Raw genomic sequence first — 14,403 nt, 5'->3', positions numbered from 1 at the left:
GGGGTTGGCAAAATGGGTGAAGGGGGTCAAAAGGTACAAACTTCCCGTTATAAAATAAATAAGTCTTGGGGATGTAATGTACAGCCTGGTGACTATAGTTAATAACACTTTATTGTATATTTAAAAGTTGGTAAGAGAGTAGATCTTATCCGTTCTCATCACAAGAAAAAAAAATTTGTAACTATGTATGGTGTTGGATGTTAACTAGACTTATTGTGGTGATCATTTAGCAATATATACAAATATGGAATCATTCTGTCGTACACTTGAAACTAATATAATGTTATATGTCAATTATATCTCAATAAAAAATGTTAAGCATATATCAATTTGGATTAGACACATGTCAAGGGCTCAATAGCCACGTGTACCTAATGGCTCCCCTACTGGAGAAAGCAGGACTAGAATTTAAACCAAAAGAGATACTGAAGTCATAATGTTGCCAAATCCAAACTCCTACTGATGAGACAGAATGCAGTAATATTTCACAAAGCTGTGTTTCTAGCAAAAACGTTCTGCTGTGGCAAGAGCTATGAGGGAAGGCTTTTTCTCATATTTGGGTGCCAGTTTTCCTCTGGTGTGAATTGTTTAAATTCAGATGAAGACTTGAGCCTTCTTTATATTCAAGGTACTTCTCTCCAGAGCAGCTTTTGTAATGTTTCTTTAGGCTTACGTTACGACTGGAAGCATCCCCACATTTGCCACCATTATAGGATTCTGACCAACATAAATTCTCAGATGTGGAAGAAGCCTGATCAGTGCCTTGGAGGTTGGCCACATTCATTACCTTCAGGAGGGTCCTGATTTGAGTGGATCTTATGATGCTGAATAAGGTTTGGGCATTGACTAAATTTTCCCTAATTAATTATTGTCTCAAGGTTTTCCTGCAGTGTGATTTCTTTTTTAGAGAACAGATTTTTTCCCAGCTTTATTGAGATATAACTAACATGTAACACTGTGTGAGTTTAAGATGTACAACGTGATGATTCGATACAATTATATATTGTGAAATGATCACCACAGTGGGATTAGTTAACACCTCCATCACCTCACATAATTGCCATTTCTTTTTTGTGGTGAGAACATTTAACATCTACTCTCTTATCAACTTTCAAGTCTATAATACAGTATTCTTAACTGTAGTCATCCCCGGAACTTATATATCTTATAATTAGAAGTTTGTACTCTTTGACCAATGTAGCCCCATGTCCCCCAGCCCCCAGCCCCTGGCAACCACCAGTCTACTCTCTGTTTCTATGAGTACAGCTTTTTCAGATTCCACATGTGAGAGAGATCATAAATATTTGTCTTTCTCTGTCTGACTTATTTCACTTAGCATAATGCCCTCAAGGTGCATCCATGTTGTCACAAATGGCAAGATTTCCTTCTTTCCCATGACTAATATTCCATTGTGTGTGTGTGTGTGTGTGTGTGTGTGTGTGTGTAACATCCTTTTATCCATTCATCCGTAGATGGGCACTTAGGTTGTTTCCATATCTTGGCTATTGTGAATGATGCTGCTAATGAACATGGGGATGCAGACATCTCTTCAAGATCCTGATTTCATTTCCTCTGGATATATACCCAGAAGTGGGATTGCTGGATCATATGGTAGTTCTATTTTTAATTTTTTGAGGAAACTCCATAGTGTTTTCCATAGTGGCTGCACCAATTTAATTCCCACCAACAGTGCACAAGGGTTCCCTTTCCTCCACATACTCACCAGCATTTATTTCTCTTCTTTTTGATAATAGCCATACTAACAGATGTGAGGTGATATCTCATTGTGGTTTTAATTTGCATTTCCCTGATGATTAGTGATGTTGAGCATCTTCTCATGTTCCTGTCGCCAATTTATATGTCTTCTTTGGAAAAATATATATTCAGGTCCTCTGCCCATTTTTAAATCAGATTATTTGGTTTTTTGCTATTGAGTTGTGTGAGTTCCCTATATATTTTGGATAGTAACTCCCTATCAGATAGATGGCTTGCAAATATTTTCTCCCATTCCATGGGTTGCTTTTTTATTTTGTGAATTTTCTTCTCTGAGCAGAAGCTTTTTAGTTTAATACAGTCCCACTTATTTACTTTTGCTTTTGTTGCTAGTGCTTTTGGTGTCATCTTCAAAAAATCATTGCCGAGACCAATGTCAAGGAGCTTTTTCCCTATGTTTTCTTCATGAGTTTTATAGTTTCAGGTCTTATGTTTGAATTTGTATTCCATTTCAAGTTAATTTTTGTGAGCGGTGTTAGATAGGGGTCCAAGTCCAATTTCATTCTTCTGCATGTGGACGTCCAGTTTTCCCAGTGCCATTTATTGAAGAGATTCTCCTTTCCCCATTGAGCCTTCTTGGCTCCCTTGTTGAAGATCAGTTGACTGTATATATGTGGGTTTATTTCTGAGCTCTCCATTCTATTCTATCCCATTGATCTATTTGTCTGTTTTTATGCCAGTGCCATACTGTTTTTATTATTATAGCTTTGTAATATAGTTTGCAATCGGGACGTGTGATGCCTCCAACTTTGTTCTCCTTTCTCAGAATTGCTTTGGCTATTCAGGATCTTTTGTGAATCTATACAAATTTTAGGATTGTTTTTTCTATTTCTGTGAAAAATGCCATTGGGGTTTTGATAGTGGGATTAGTTAACACCTCCATCACCTCACATAATTGCCATTTCTTTTTTGTGGTGAGAACATTTAACATCTACTCTTTTATCAATTTTCAAGTATATAATTGAATTGCATTAAATTTATAGATGGTTTTGGGTAGTATGGACATTTAAACATTAATTCTTCTAATCCATGAACACAGGATGTCTTTCTATTTATTTGTGAATTCTTCAGTTTCTTTTATCAAAGCCTCACAGTTTCCAGTGTGCAGATCTTTCACCTCCTTGGTTAAATTTATTCCCAAGTATTTTATTGTCTTTGATGCTATTGTGAATGTGATTGTTTTCTTTATTTCTTTTCAAATATTTCATTGTTAGTGTATAGAAACGCAACTGATTTTGGTATGTTGATTTTGTATCCTGCAACTTTACTGAATTTGTTCATTAGTTCTAACAGTTTTGGGGTGGAATCTTTAGGATTTTCTATATATAAGACCATATCATATGCAGAACAAGGACAATTTTACATCTTCCATTCTGATTTGGATGCCTTTTCTTGCCTTTTCTTGCCTGATTGCTCTGGCTAGGACTTCCAGTCCCATGTTGAATAGGAGTGGTGACAGTGGGCACCTTGTCTTTTTCCTGATCTTACAGGAAAAGCTTTCAATCTTTCACCATTGAGGATGATATTAGCTGTGGGTTTGTCATATGTGGCCTTTATTGTGTTGAGGTACATTCCGTCTATACCAAATTCGTTGTGAGTTTTCATCATGAAAGGATGTTGAATTTTGTTAAATGCTTTCTCTGCATCTATTGAGATGATCATATGATTTTTATCTTTCATTCTATTTTGTTAGGTATCACATTGATTGATTTGTGTTTGTCGAACCATCTTTGCATCACAGGGATAAATTCCAGCTGATCGTGCTGTGTGATCCTTTTAACGTGTATTTTAACTCGGTTTGCTAATATTTTGTTGGGAAGTTTTGTATCTATATTCATCAGGGATATTGGCCTTGTAGTTTTCTTTTCTTGTGTGTCCTTATCTGGCTTTGGTATCAGGGTAATGCTAGCCTTGTAAAATGAGTTTGAGAGTGTTCCCTCCTCTTCAATTTTTTGTAATAGTTTGAGAGGGATTGGCATTAATTCTTCTTTAAATGTTTTGTACTATTCACCGGGGAAACCATCTGGCCCTGGGCTTTTCCTTGTTGGGAGGCTTTTGATTATTCATTCCATCTCCTTCCTTGTTATAGATCTGTTTAGATCTTCTATTTCCTCATGATTCTGATAAACAAGTGAACAAGCAACAGGATATATTGCAGTATACGAGGAAGCCGTTTGGTTTAAAACTAATTTGGCCTGATCTTGTTTTTCCAAAAGGGGTTGAGGTGGCCTCTTGAGCATGCATTGTACATGTGCTTTAAACATTTACTATGTCCCAAAGACAAGAATGATGCCCATAAAGATAGGGATGTAGCTTCCCTCCATATCAGCATTTCTTTAAGGATAAGCATCTCTCCCTGGAAACTAAGGATTATTTACTGATCTGCTGACCACCTACCTGCTGTGCCAGCTAAGCATCTCGTCACAGCAGTAAAAGAGACATTCCTATCATATGTGATGTGTGCTCTTTGTTCCAAGATGGTATATAACCACTCTGTACACTCCACTTCTTTGGTGCCCTTCTTTCCTTGGGGAAGGAAGGCCCCAGGCTATAGTCCTCAAAGCTGGCTCATAATAAACTCACCTCAATTTTGAGTTATAGATAGATTATGGATTATTTGCATTGACATTTCAGACTTGGTAGGTTAGCTGTATATTTTGCTCTCGTGCTTTCCAACTATGGATAGTTTTACTGGGGAGAATGGAGGCAATTAATTTTGGAAAACAAAGCACTTTCCAGGACCTTCAAATATTCCTACCTTGTTCTCCAAAGCACAGAGCTTAGGGCATCTGAGGAAGCTGCTGCAGGAGGGGGCCAGTGAGCAGAAAGGGAGGTGTGAATGGGAAGGTCACCCTTGTTTTGCCTGGAGTCAGCCCTGCTCTGGGAAAGTGGTTTTGGAGCTTGCAAACCCATAGACCAGGCCCACTGTGAATATTCTCTAAAAGTGCTGCTGCCGCCTCCTCTCCACACTTCCTCTCGATAACTTACGTCTCTGATGTTGCCTTTTTCCAGTTCCCAAAGCTACGTGAAATGCAGGACATTGGGAATGATATGCAGGGTGAACAATATTTAATTATTCTTCTTCTGACAGTGGTAGGACTTTTCTAATGCTCTCTGTGGTACTAGATTTCCATAAATACTATGTAATTTGCTCAAAGCTATGGTAATAAAGCTTTTTCTGAGAGGCTTTCAGAACCTTCCTGGTACCTGGCATAGAGTTTCAGGTGTTTTTATTCCAATCCCTTGAAAAACCTGAGATTGGGGTGGTATTGCCATATCTATCTGTGAAATATCAGTTAACATCATTATCTACGAATATTTATTTACATTCTGCTGCCAATCCTGTTTACTATTTCAGAAATCCCACCCTATTATTGTAGCACAGGTCCACATGGGCTTTTACATGGGATTGTGTCTTCTCTGAGCTGTTTTTTGCGTGTGTAGTAAAATACGCATAAAATTTACCATCTTAACCATTTTTAAATGTACAGTTTACGTGGCATTAAGTACGTTCACATTGTTGTGCAACTACCACCACCATCCATCTCCAGAACTCTTTTCATCTTGTGAAAGTAAAACTCTGCACCCATTAGACAATAACTCCCCATTTCCCTCTCTCCCAGCCCCTGGCAACCACCATGCTACTTTCTGTCTCTATCAACTTGACTACTCTATAGGCACCTCATACACGTGGAATTATACAGTGTTTGTCCTTTAGTGACTGGCTTATTTCACTCAGCGTAATGTCTTCCAAGTTTATCCATGTTGTGGCATATATCAGAATTTCCTTGCTTTTTAAGGCTGAATAATATTCCATGGTCTGGGGGGGGGGTGTATATACCGATTCACTCATCGGTGGACACTTGGGTTTCTTCTACCTTTCAACTGTTGTGAATAACACTGCTATGAACATGGCTGTACAAAATCTCTTCAGGTCCCTGCTTTCAATTCTTTGGGGTATATGCACCCAGTAGTGAAACTGCTGGATTGTATAGTAACTTTGTTTTATATTTTTTGAGGAGCCGCCATATTCTTTTCCACAGAGGCTTCACGGTATTTACATCCCCACCAGGCATGCCCAAGGGTTCCAATTTCTCCACATCCTTGCCAACACTTATTTAGTTTTTTTGAAAGTAGCCATCCTAATGGGTATGAGATGGTCTTCTCTGACTCCATTTGGTCAGCTTTGAAACTGTTACGTTTCCTGCCATTTTGAAAGCATACACTTTAATTTTAATAGTGTTCATTTCTGATGAGAGGCAGCCCCCAGCAGTGGAAAGTGGGCAGACCGTCGTGGCACAAGTCCTGGGTTCTGACCCAGCTGTGTCGCTGGGAGACCGTGAGCAGGCGAGAACCTTCCCCAGGCCTCAGTTTCTTCGACCTCTGGGGGCAGCCAGCATGATAATCCACCAGGCTCCAACCCCTTAGCTGGAACAGCCTGGATACCTTTTAAATGGAGTTTCTCTTCCACGCGTGAGTTGCGGGACTTGATGTCCAATTTTTGTCTTTTGCTTCAGTTTGCTACCCCTGGCGTGGGGTACGCGCCCTGGGAGTCGTGGTCTTGCGCGATGTAGTCCCCTAGACCCTGGAGTCTGGGGAACCACCGAGACGTGGGGCCTCCGGCGTTCTAGAGATGGCGCGGCGCCGGGCGCACGCGGGCGCACTTCCGGCCTTTGTGTGGCGGCCGGCGGCGGGGGCCCGGGCGGGGGGGGTCGGTGCTCCGCGGGGCGCGCTGGGGTGTGGCTCGGGGCGCCGAGGTCGGGGGCGGGGGTCTCCTAGTGCCGGGGCGCCAGTGTCTGTCTGTGCAGCCCGGAGAAGGCCCGGGGACGCGCTGCGGGCGCCGCGTCTCTTCTGCCCTCGCGTCTTTACTCTCGCCCTCCCTTTGTGCCCCCAGCCCCCGAGGACCTTAGGAAGACTCGGGGGGCGGGTAGGGGGAGGGGGGTCCACGTTTCACCCCTCGTTCAGGCCTCCTTGGAGCCAGCCTGGCTGCAGAATTCAGGCCGACCCCGCTTCTTCCCGAGTCCATGCTGCCGTCCATGGAGACGCCTTTTGAAAATGACCTTGTGGAAAGTCCGAGTTGTTGAACTGAAGAGCGCGCTCTGGATCCCTCGACTTTCCGTTTTCGTTGTTGTTCAGCATACACTTAAGAACCCGAGCGTCGCTAGGTACAGGGGAAAGGAAGATTCAGATTAGATTCTTGCCTTTCCCAGACCCGGGCACTGTAGTGGGGGAACTGACGTGTGTTCTTGATGCAGTGTGGGATATAAACGAGCGACAGATGGAGAGATACAGGGGAAGAGCTAACTGCGGCAGCGGATGGGGGAGACTGCAAAGTGGGTGGCATTGGAAGGAGGACTAGGAATTGGATCTGTGGATCCCTACCAGCCAAGAACATTCCAGATACAGCTAGGGCAAAAGCACAAAGGTGAAAGATGGGGAGAACCGCAGACAGGGTGGTAAATATTTCAACACCATCCTGATAAATGTTTATTCTGTGCTGGGGTGTGGAGATTAAAGAATGTGTGGCCACAGGTCCCTGCTCTAGAGATTGTTAAATCTCTTCTGCTAGAAATAGCCAAACCCCTTTGAAACAAACAAAAAACCCTGAGTTTGTGTTTTATGGATAGTATAGCAAAATGAGATCTGAATGCCACTTATTGGTTGTGTGACCTTGGGCGATTTTGTTAACCTTTCTGACTCTCAGATTCCTTGTTTCTAAAGCAGGGATAATAATAGTACCTATAAAGAACCCACCTCAATGTATGTGGCAGGTAGTACTAAGTTAGTCCTCACATATCATTCTGCGCTTGGTTGAAGTGGTGTCACTCGGTATTTTACTCTTGTAGCATCACAGATGTCTGGCATTTAGTGTCCATTTTTCTTTGCACAAATCTTTGCAACTTTCATTATTTCCTTGTTCCTTTCCTCAGTTTCCTCATTTTAGATTCTGTTTCTGTGCTGCTTTTTGTAGATTTTCATTTCTTTGAGTATTTTCTCCTTTAATTTCTTTATTTTTCAGGGTTGAAACCAAGTGTATTCTATTTCCTCTTGAAGCTTGTGTACAGACGTTTGTGCTCTATTGTGACATATGGATTCCTAAAAGCTTCGTGTTATGCAAATCTTCATGTTCTACAGATTTGCTCAAAGTAAGACGAAGGCTAGTAGAGTTGGGAAGACTCTTGAAAACTATGTACTCTTGTAACCAGAACTTCAAGGAAAAGAGTAACAATCCTAATTTAAAATATTAACATAGTTAAAAAGACATTGAATTCCTAATAAATAAATGAATACTACAGTATACAGGGATTTACATTTAAAAAAATAAAAGGATAGACATAGAAATGGCCAACAAGTATGTGAAAAGGTGCTCAACATTACTAATCATCGGGGAAATGCAAATCAAAACCACAATGACATATCACCTCACAGCACTTAGAATGGCTATTATCAAAAAGACAAAAGCTGACAAATGCTGTCAAGGATGTGGAGAAAAAGGAACCTTGTGCACTGCTGGGAGGATTGTAAATTGCTGCAGCCACTATGGAGAACAGTGTGGAGGGTTCTCAAAAAATTAAAAATAGAGCTAGCATATGATCCTGCAATTCCACTTCTGGGTATTTATCCACAGGAAATGAAATCACTATCTCAAAAAGATAACTGTACCCCCATATTCATTGCAGCATTATTCACAATAGCCAAGAAATGGAAACAACCTAAGTGTCCGTCTGTGGATGAGTGGATAAAGAAAATGTGGTTTATATACAATGGAATATTATTCAGCCATAAAAAAGGAAATCCTGCCATTTGAAACAACGTGGATGGACTTTGAGGACATCATGCTAAGTGAAATAAGTCAGATAGAGAAACACAAAAACCGTATGATCTCACTTATATGTGGAATCTAAAAAAAAAACGCCAAACATAGAAACAGAGACAGATTGGTGGTTGCTAGAGGCTGGGGGTTAGGGGAGTGGGTGAAGGTGGTCAAAAGGTACAAACTTTCAATTATACGATAAATAAATTCTGGGCATGTAATTTACAGCATGGTGACTATAATTAACGATGCTGTGTTGTGTACAGTTATGCACCACATAACTTTTCAGTCAACAATGGACTGCATTTGTGATGGTGGTGTGTGGTAGGCTATACCATCTAGGTTTGTGTAAGTACACGCTATGATCACACAGCAAGAAAGTCACCCGATGATGCATTTCTCAGGTCGCATCCCTGTTGTTAAGGGACGTGTGATTGTATTCGAAAATTGCCACAAGAGTCAATCTTAAAAGTTCTCATCACAAGAAAAAAAATTGTAACTATGTGAGGTGACAGATGTTAACTAGACTTATTGTGGTGATCATTTCACAATACATACGTATATCAAATCATTATGTTGTACACCTAAAGCTAATACAATGTTATATGTCAATTATCTCAATAAAACTGGAAAAAAATTTTTAATAAAATGAGAAGGTAGCTTGATGGAAGGGCTGTGAGGAAAGGTTGAGGCTACTGAGTTAGGGAGACAAGTACACACAGATGAGGGGCATCTGTGCAATAAACCTTTCCAAAATAAAGCACGTGGCCACCTGTGCAATAAGCCGCCAACAGGAGGAAAGAAGGGATGTGTGCTGTACTGGGTCGCCCCGCGGCTTGCCGAATTCAGCTTTGTTGGTGAGCTTTGCTTTCAGGTGCTTCTGCTTAGTGGCACAAAATATTAACATGCTGAGAAAATGTGTGGGAAACGACAGGATTTCACATTAGACTAATATCATTCCCCTGTTTCCCAAGTATATTTGAGCTAATTGACACTCCAGAAACACATATTCTAGCGAAACAGACTATCTGTCATTGTTTTCTTCTGGTCCTTTTATAACCTCTCAAGCTACATTTTTCTTAGTTTCTCAGGAAAGGAAATGATGGATAATAATTTTTGCTTCTATAGCAGAGATGCACAGCTATCAGAAATTGGAAAAGCGTGTTGGGAAAATGGGGAGGGGTGGATGAGACTGAAATATACGCAATACTCATATTTTGTGTCCTCAGGTTACAAGTGCCCCGTTTACAAATGTCCTCTAAGTGCAGTGGCCAGACGCACCTGCCTCCTTCTCTTCGCCCTCCCCCAACCACCCCCCCGCACACAATCCACCACCCTGAAGGGTCTGACCGGCAACCAAGAGTCAAGGCTCAGGACTCGTCTGATCTGACATCTCTTCCTCACCACCTCAGGGAACCCACATCCTCACTGCCACCTTCTCCTGCCGGTCACTGCCTACCGTTCAGTTATGCCATCTCGGACCCGTTTCACACAGTTTCCTCTGCATGTCCCTGCAAAGGGTGCTTTCTTTCATCACTTGCCTTTTATCTTAGGACACGTACTGTCCTTTTTCCTCTCACTCTCTGCATTCCATTTGTGAACTTAAAAACAACGATAATCAGGGGCTGGCCCGCTGGCGTAGGGGTTAAGTGCGTGCACTCCGCGGCAGCAGGTTTGGACCTGGGCGGGCGCTGAGCCACCACTTGTCAAGCCATGCTGTGGCGGCGTCCCATATAAAGTAGAGGAAGATGGGCACGAATGTTAGCCCAGGGCCAATCTTCCTCAAGAAAAAAGGGGAGGATTGGCATCGGATGTTAGCTCAAGGCTAGTCCTCCTCACCAAAAAAAAAAAACAACAACAACAATAATCGTTGTTTTGACCAGCGGTAATCCAGAGATGTAACTCTATCAAGAAAAGAAAAGACCAGAAGTACTGAAGTGGAATTACATGGGTGCTACCAGCACCTCCGCCATCTGAAAGCCCAGACACCTCACTCAGAATCTCCACAGAAGTCATCTCCTTCCTAGTAGTCCTCTAATCCTCAAATGCTAGCATCCAAAATGAATAAAGTGGTGTTTCTAGCCCAATTTTGTTTTCCTTTTGTACTTAGATGCTAGAATTGCAATAATGTTTTCCACTATTTTTCATTGCAGGTACAGTGTTTTAGCTATGGTTTTGTGAGAACATAACTAATGTCTACAGCACTGTTTAATCGTGAAAAGAAGCTCCAAATTCCCAAGAGCCAATCTGTAAATGGACTATTGGAATATATTACTGTTGTATATTAGAAATAGGCATTTATACGTTAGTATTTTAGTCTTCTAATATTTTACTGTTGTAAATATTTTTTCTTCGTTCAACCCACATTTATTGGCTTCTTGCTAATGTTTTGAGAAATAAAACTTTTAATCATTCTACATGGAAGTCTCTCTATATGACACCTTCCTATGCATATATGATTTAACTCATTTCTTCTGGCTCAGTCAACATTATGAACATCCTTTACACAACAACATCCTCAGGGTTCTTTGCCCTGCATGAAATGATCCTACCTACTCAACTTTTTTTTACTGATACATAACTCTGTTAGTTTCGCTGTACATTTCTTTTAAAAGAAAAAGTAGACAGAAGCCTTATATACGCAGATAATTTGCTCAATTAACCATGAATCCTGCTTTCATGTCAGTTATAATAGTCTCTGAAGTTTTTATAGTTATTTCTAAGTGACTGGAGAAGTCTGAATTTGTTTAAAATGCCATACTTGGCACAACCCATTCCATACACCATTTTAAAAACGTGGTTTGACACAAATGTTTACTTTGCAATGTTCAAAGAGGAACTCTAAGCCTGCTTAAAAATAACAGCAAACAACCTCTACCCTTTGCTTGGACCTTAGTCCTTATTTTTCAAACCTTATTGCAAACTGCCCTGATACTTCTTACCCCAATTATGTAGTAAACATATTTACAAGAGCAAAGTGAGTCATTACTTGTTTTCCAGTTTTCTTTTGGGCAATGGTTATCAAAACATCATTTCATGGATCCACTGTGTCCTCGGTCATCACTTAGCCCTCCTGGTCCCATCTGGAACATTAAAACGCCCTCTTTCTGGGAGCAAGTCTGTAACCACAGGCTGTTCTCAACCATATGCTCTGCTGCTGGCAAGGTGGGACAGGACCTAAAGCCACATCGAGGAAGATTGCTCTTGCAAGAAAGTTCACTTCTCAAGGGTTGTGTTACAGCATTGCCCAGTAACCAGAAATGCAGCACCCCAAAGGATCCATTCCGTAGTACTCAACTATTGCTAAGCTTTGGGTTTGTCTGTTTTTAAATGGGGACATAAATCTTGTCCTCTCGCCTCATTGAAGATTCACCGAGAAAGGATAGATAAAAACACTGTGGAATCTATAAAACATTAACACATGTAACAGCCACACAGTGGTGGGCACCTGCTAGGAACCAGGAACGGGACCACATGCTTTTTACCCGTGAGGCGATCACTTTTAAACTCAGAACAACCTTGCAAGGTTGGAATTATCATGCACGTTATCTTAATGAGAAAACTGAGGTGCAGACAGTTGCCAAATTTCAGCAGCTACAGAGTGGCTTCAAAGCTCAGGCTCTTTTCACTGAAATCCTTCCTCAGATATAGGCTCTTATTTTCCTCTCTACCCAGAATGAAGACGAGAGCTGTGTTTAAGGTTCTTAACCAGCGGAGGATGGGGGTGCAGAGTGGCTAATCATGGCCTCGGCACAGCTGGCTGAGTGGCACAACTCTCCATGAGCAGAACAGGCCCCAGGCCGTCTGGAAAACCGGTGCGCAGGCTCTGTGCATTTTGGGGAGTTTTGCTGCACAATGTGAAAGAGGAAAATGAAAATGTTTAAACCAAGAGGTTGATACAATCTCGCACTCAGGAGATAGGCAGAGATGACGGAATATTCTTTACCGGAAGTTCTATCTTCCTCATGTTATCAAGAAGATGCACAAATGACAAATGACGTGGGAAAACATAAGGACTTGATTGCCTCTTGAAAACTGCTAAACAACAACAACAAAAAAAAACAAAAAAATTTTAAGAAATGCAAAAATGTCATCCGTAGGGGCTGAAATAAAATGTCTTCTTTAGGTTTTGAGAACAGTTTGATTTATAACCTGAATATAACCATTTATTTTACTCTTTAGAAAAATCCTGGAGCTCATTCTTCCAGCTCCAAAATGGCCTGGCTGCTCTCTCAGCTCCCACACAGCTGTCATCTCAGGATCTCCCTTCAGCAGATCAGCCCCAAAATCCTGGACCTCACCACACCTACCCTTAAGATAGGGGCTTTTGTCAAGCGTCCAGGTTGTCCATTCACATGCCCACGTGGGACTCTGGGAAGTTCCCTTGAAGGCTCTGGGTGTGGACAGGCGCTGTCTACTCAAAGTTTCCCTTAGACGGTCTGGTGGGAACTGGACTCCCAACTGTCAGTACCTAGATCTTGTCTCTTGGTCAATCCCTCCAGAGGAGAAGCCTCCAGCGTCCCTCCTGAGGAGCCCAAGCTTGGCTGCCAGCTCTCTGGATGCCAGGGGAGGAAAGGACTTGACCCTTGAAGGGTGGGAGGGGCAATGGCAGGGCCGCTCATCCACCATGGGTCTGAGAGCCAACACCCCTCAGGCTACCAACCAGAACCAGCTGGACCAGGGACACCAGGCACAGTTGAGGTGTGGGTGCCGTACAGAAAACAAGGGATTAAATGAATATCTACCTGGGGAATGGTGCGACTCCCCCAGCCTGCCCAGGTGCATGCTTTTTCCTAGAACAAGAGATGACAAACTTTTCTGTAAAGGGCCAGATGGTAAATATTTTAGGCTTTTCAGGCCATATGGTTGATGTAGCAACTGCTTAACTCTGCTATTGTGGCTCGAAAGCAGCCATAGACTCTAAGTAAACGAAGGAGCATGGCTGCATGCCAAAAACACTTTATGGACGCTGAAATCTGAGTTTAATGTAATTTTCACACGTCGTGAACAAGTACTCTTGATTTTTTTCCAACTATTTAAAAAGGTAAAATTCTTAGATCGCTGGCTGCACACAGCAGCTGGCGAGCCACATCTGGCCTGGTGGTGGAAGTTTGCCAGTCCTTGTCCTTGAAAATCATTGTCGAGAGTTTATCGTCAAAAGCCTCTGAGCCTTTCTTACTCTTCCCCCTGGCCACGCCTCCCAGTGCTGACTTCTGTCTGTAGGTATAAGGCTTCCTGGTTCTCTCTCCCTCCTGCCGCCTCCGGGACCTGCCATGGAAATTTAGACATTTATGAATTGCCTTGGAATGGAAATGTGGTAGCGGTGATTCCAAGAGTTCCTGCCAAGTTCTCCCCCCTGTGGAACAAGTTGTTGATTGTTCTCTCTCCCTGGAATTTAACCAAGGTGATAAATGGGTGCAGTGAGAGATCTCTAGGACAGATCCCTGACTCCCAGGCCTTGAGCTTATCTGAGTCAGAACCTTTGTCTCCAGCAAAAAAGACTGTTTTAAGTCAGCTAGTACCTGTCTAGTCTCAGCTTCCAAATCAACAAAAAAAGAAATCTCACCTTTCTTAGTTGCAGGGGCAGACTGGGGGTTTGGCAGAAAAAAGAGCTGCTTCTGCCACTTGTGGATGTATATTTTGGGGGCAAGCCAGTTCTCCTTGCTGAGCCTCAATTTCTTTCTCTCTAAAATGGGGACAATCATCCCTCCCTCAATGGGTAGAAGTGTGGATTAATAAAATAACATATATAAAGTCCTCGTGACATCAAGGGGGCTCAACAAATGGCAGATAGTATAATTCTAATGTATCTAGAC

This window comes from Diceros bicornis, chromosome 26 (genome assembly GCF_020826845.1).
Source record: "Diceros bicornis minor isolate mBicDic1 chromosome 26, mDicBic1.mat.cur, whole genome shotgun sequence".
NCBI lineage: Eukaryota > Metazoa > Chordata > Mammalia > Perissodactyla > Rhinocerotidae > Diceros > Diceros bicornis.
This window is presented reverse-complemented; position numbering follows the sequence as displayed.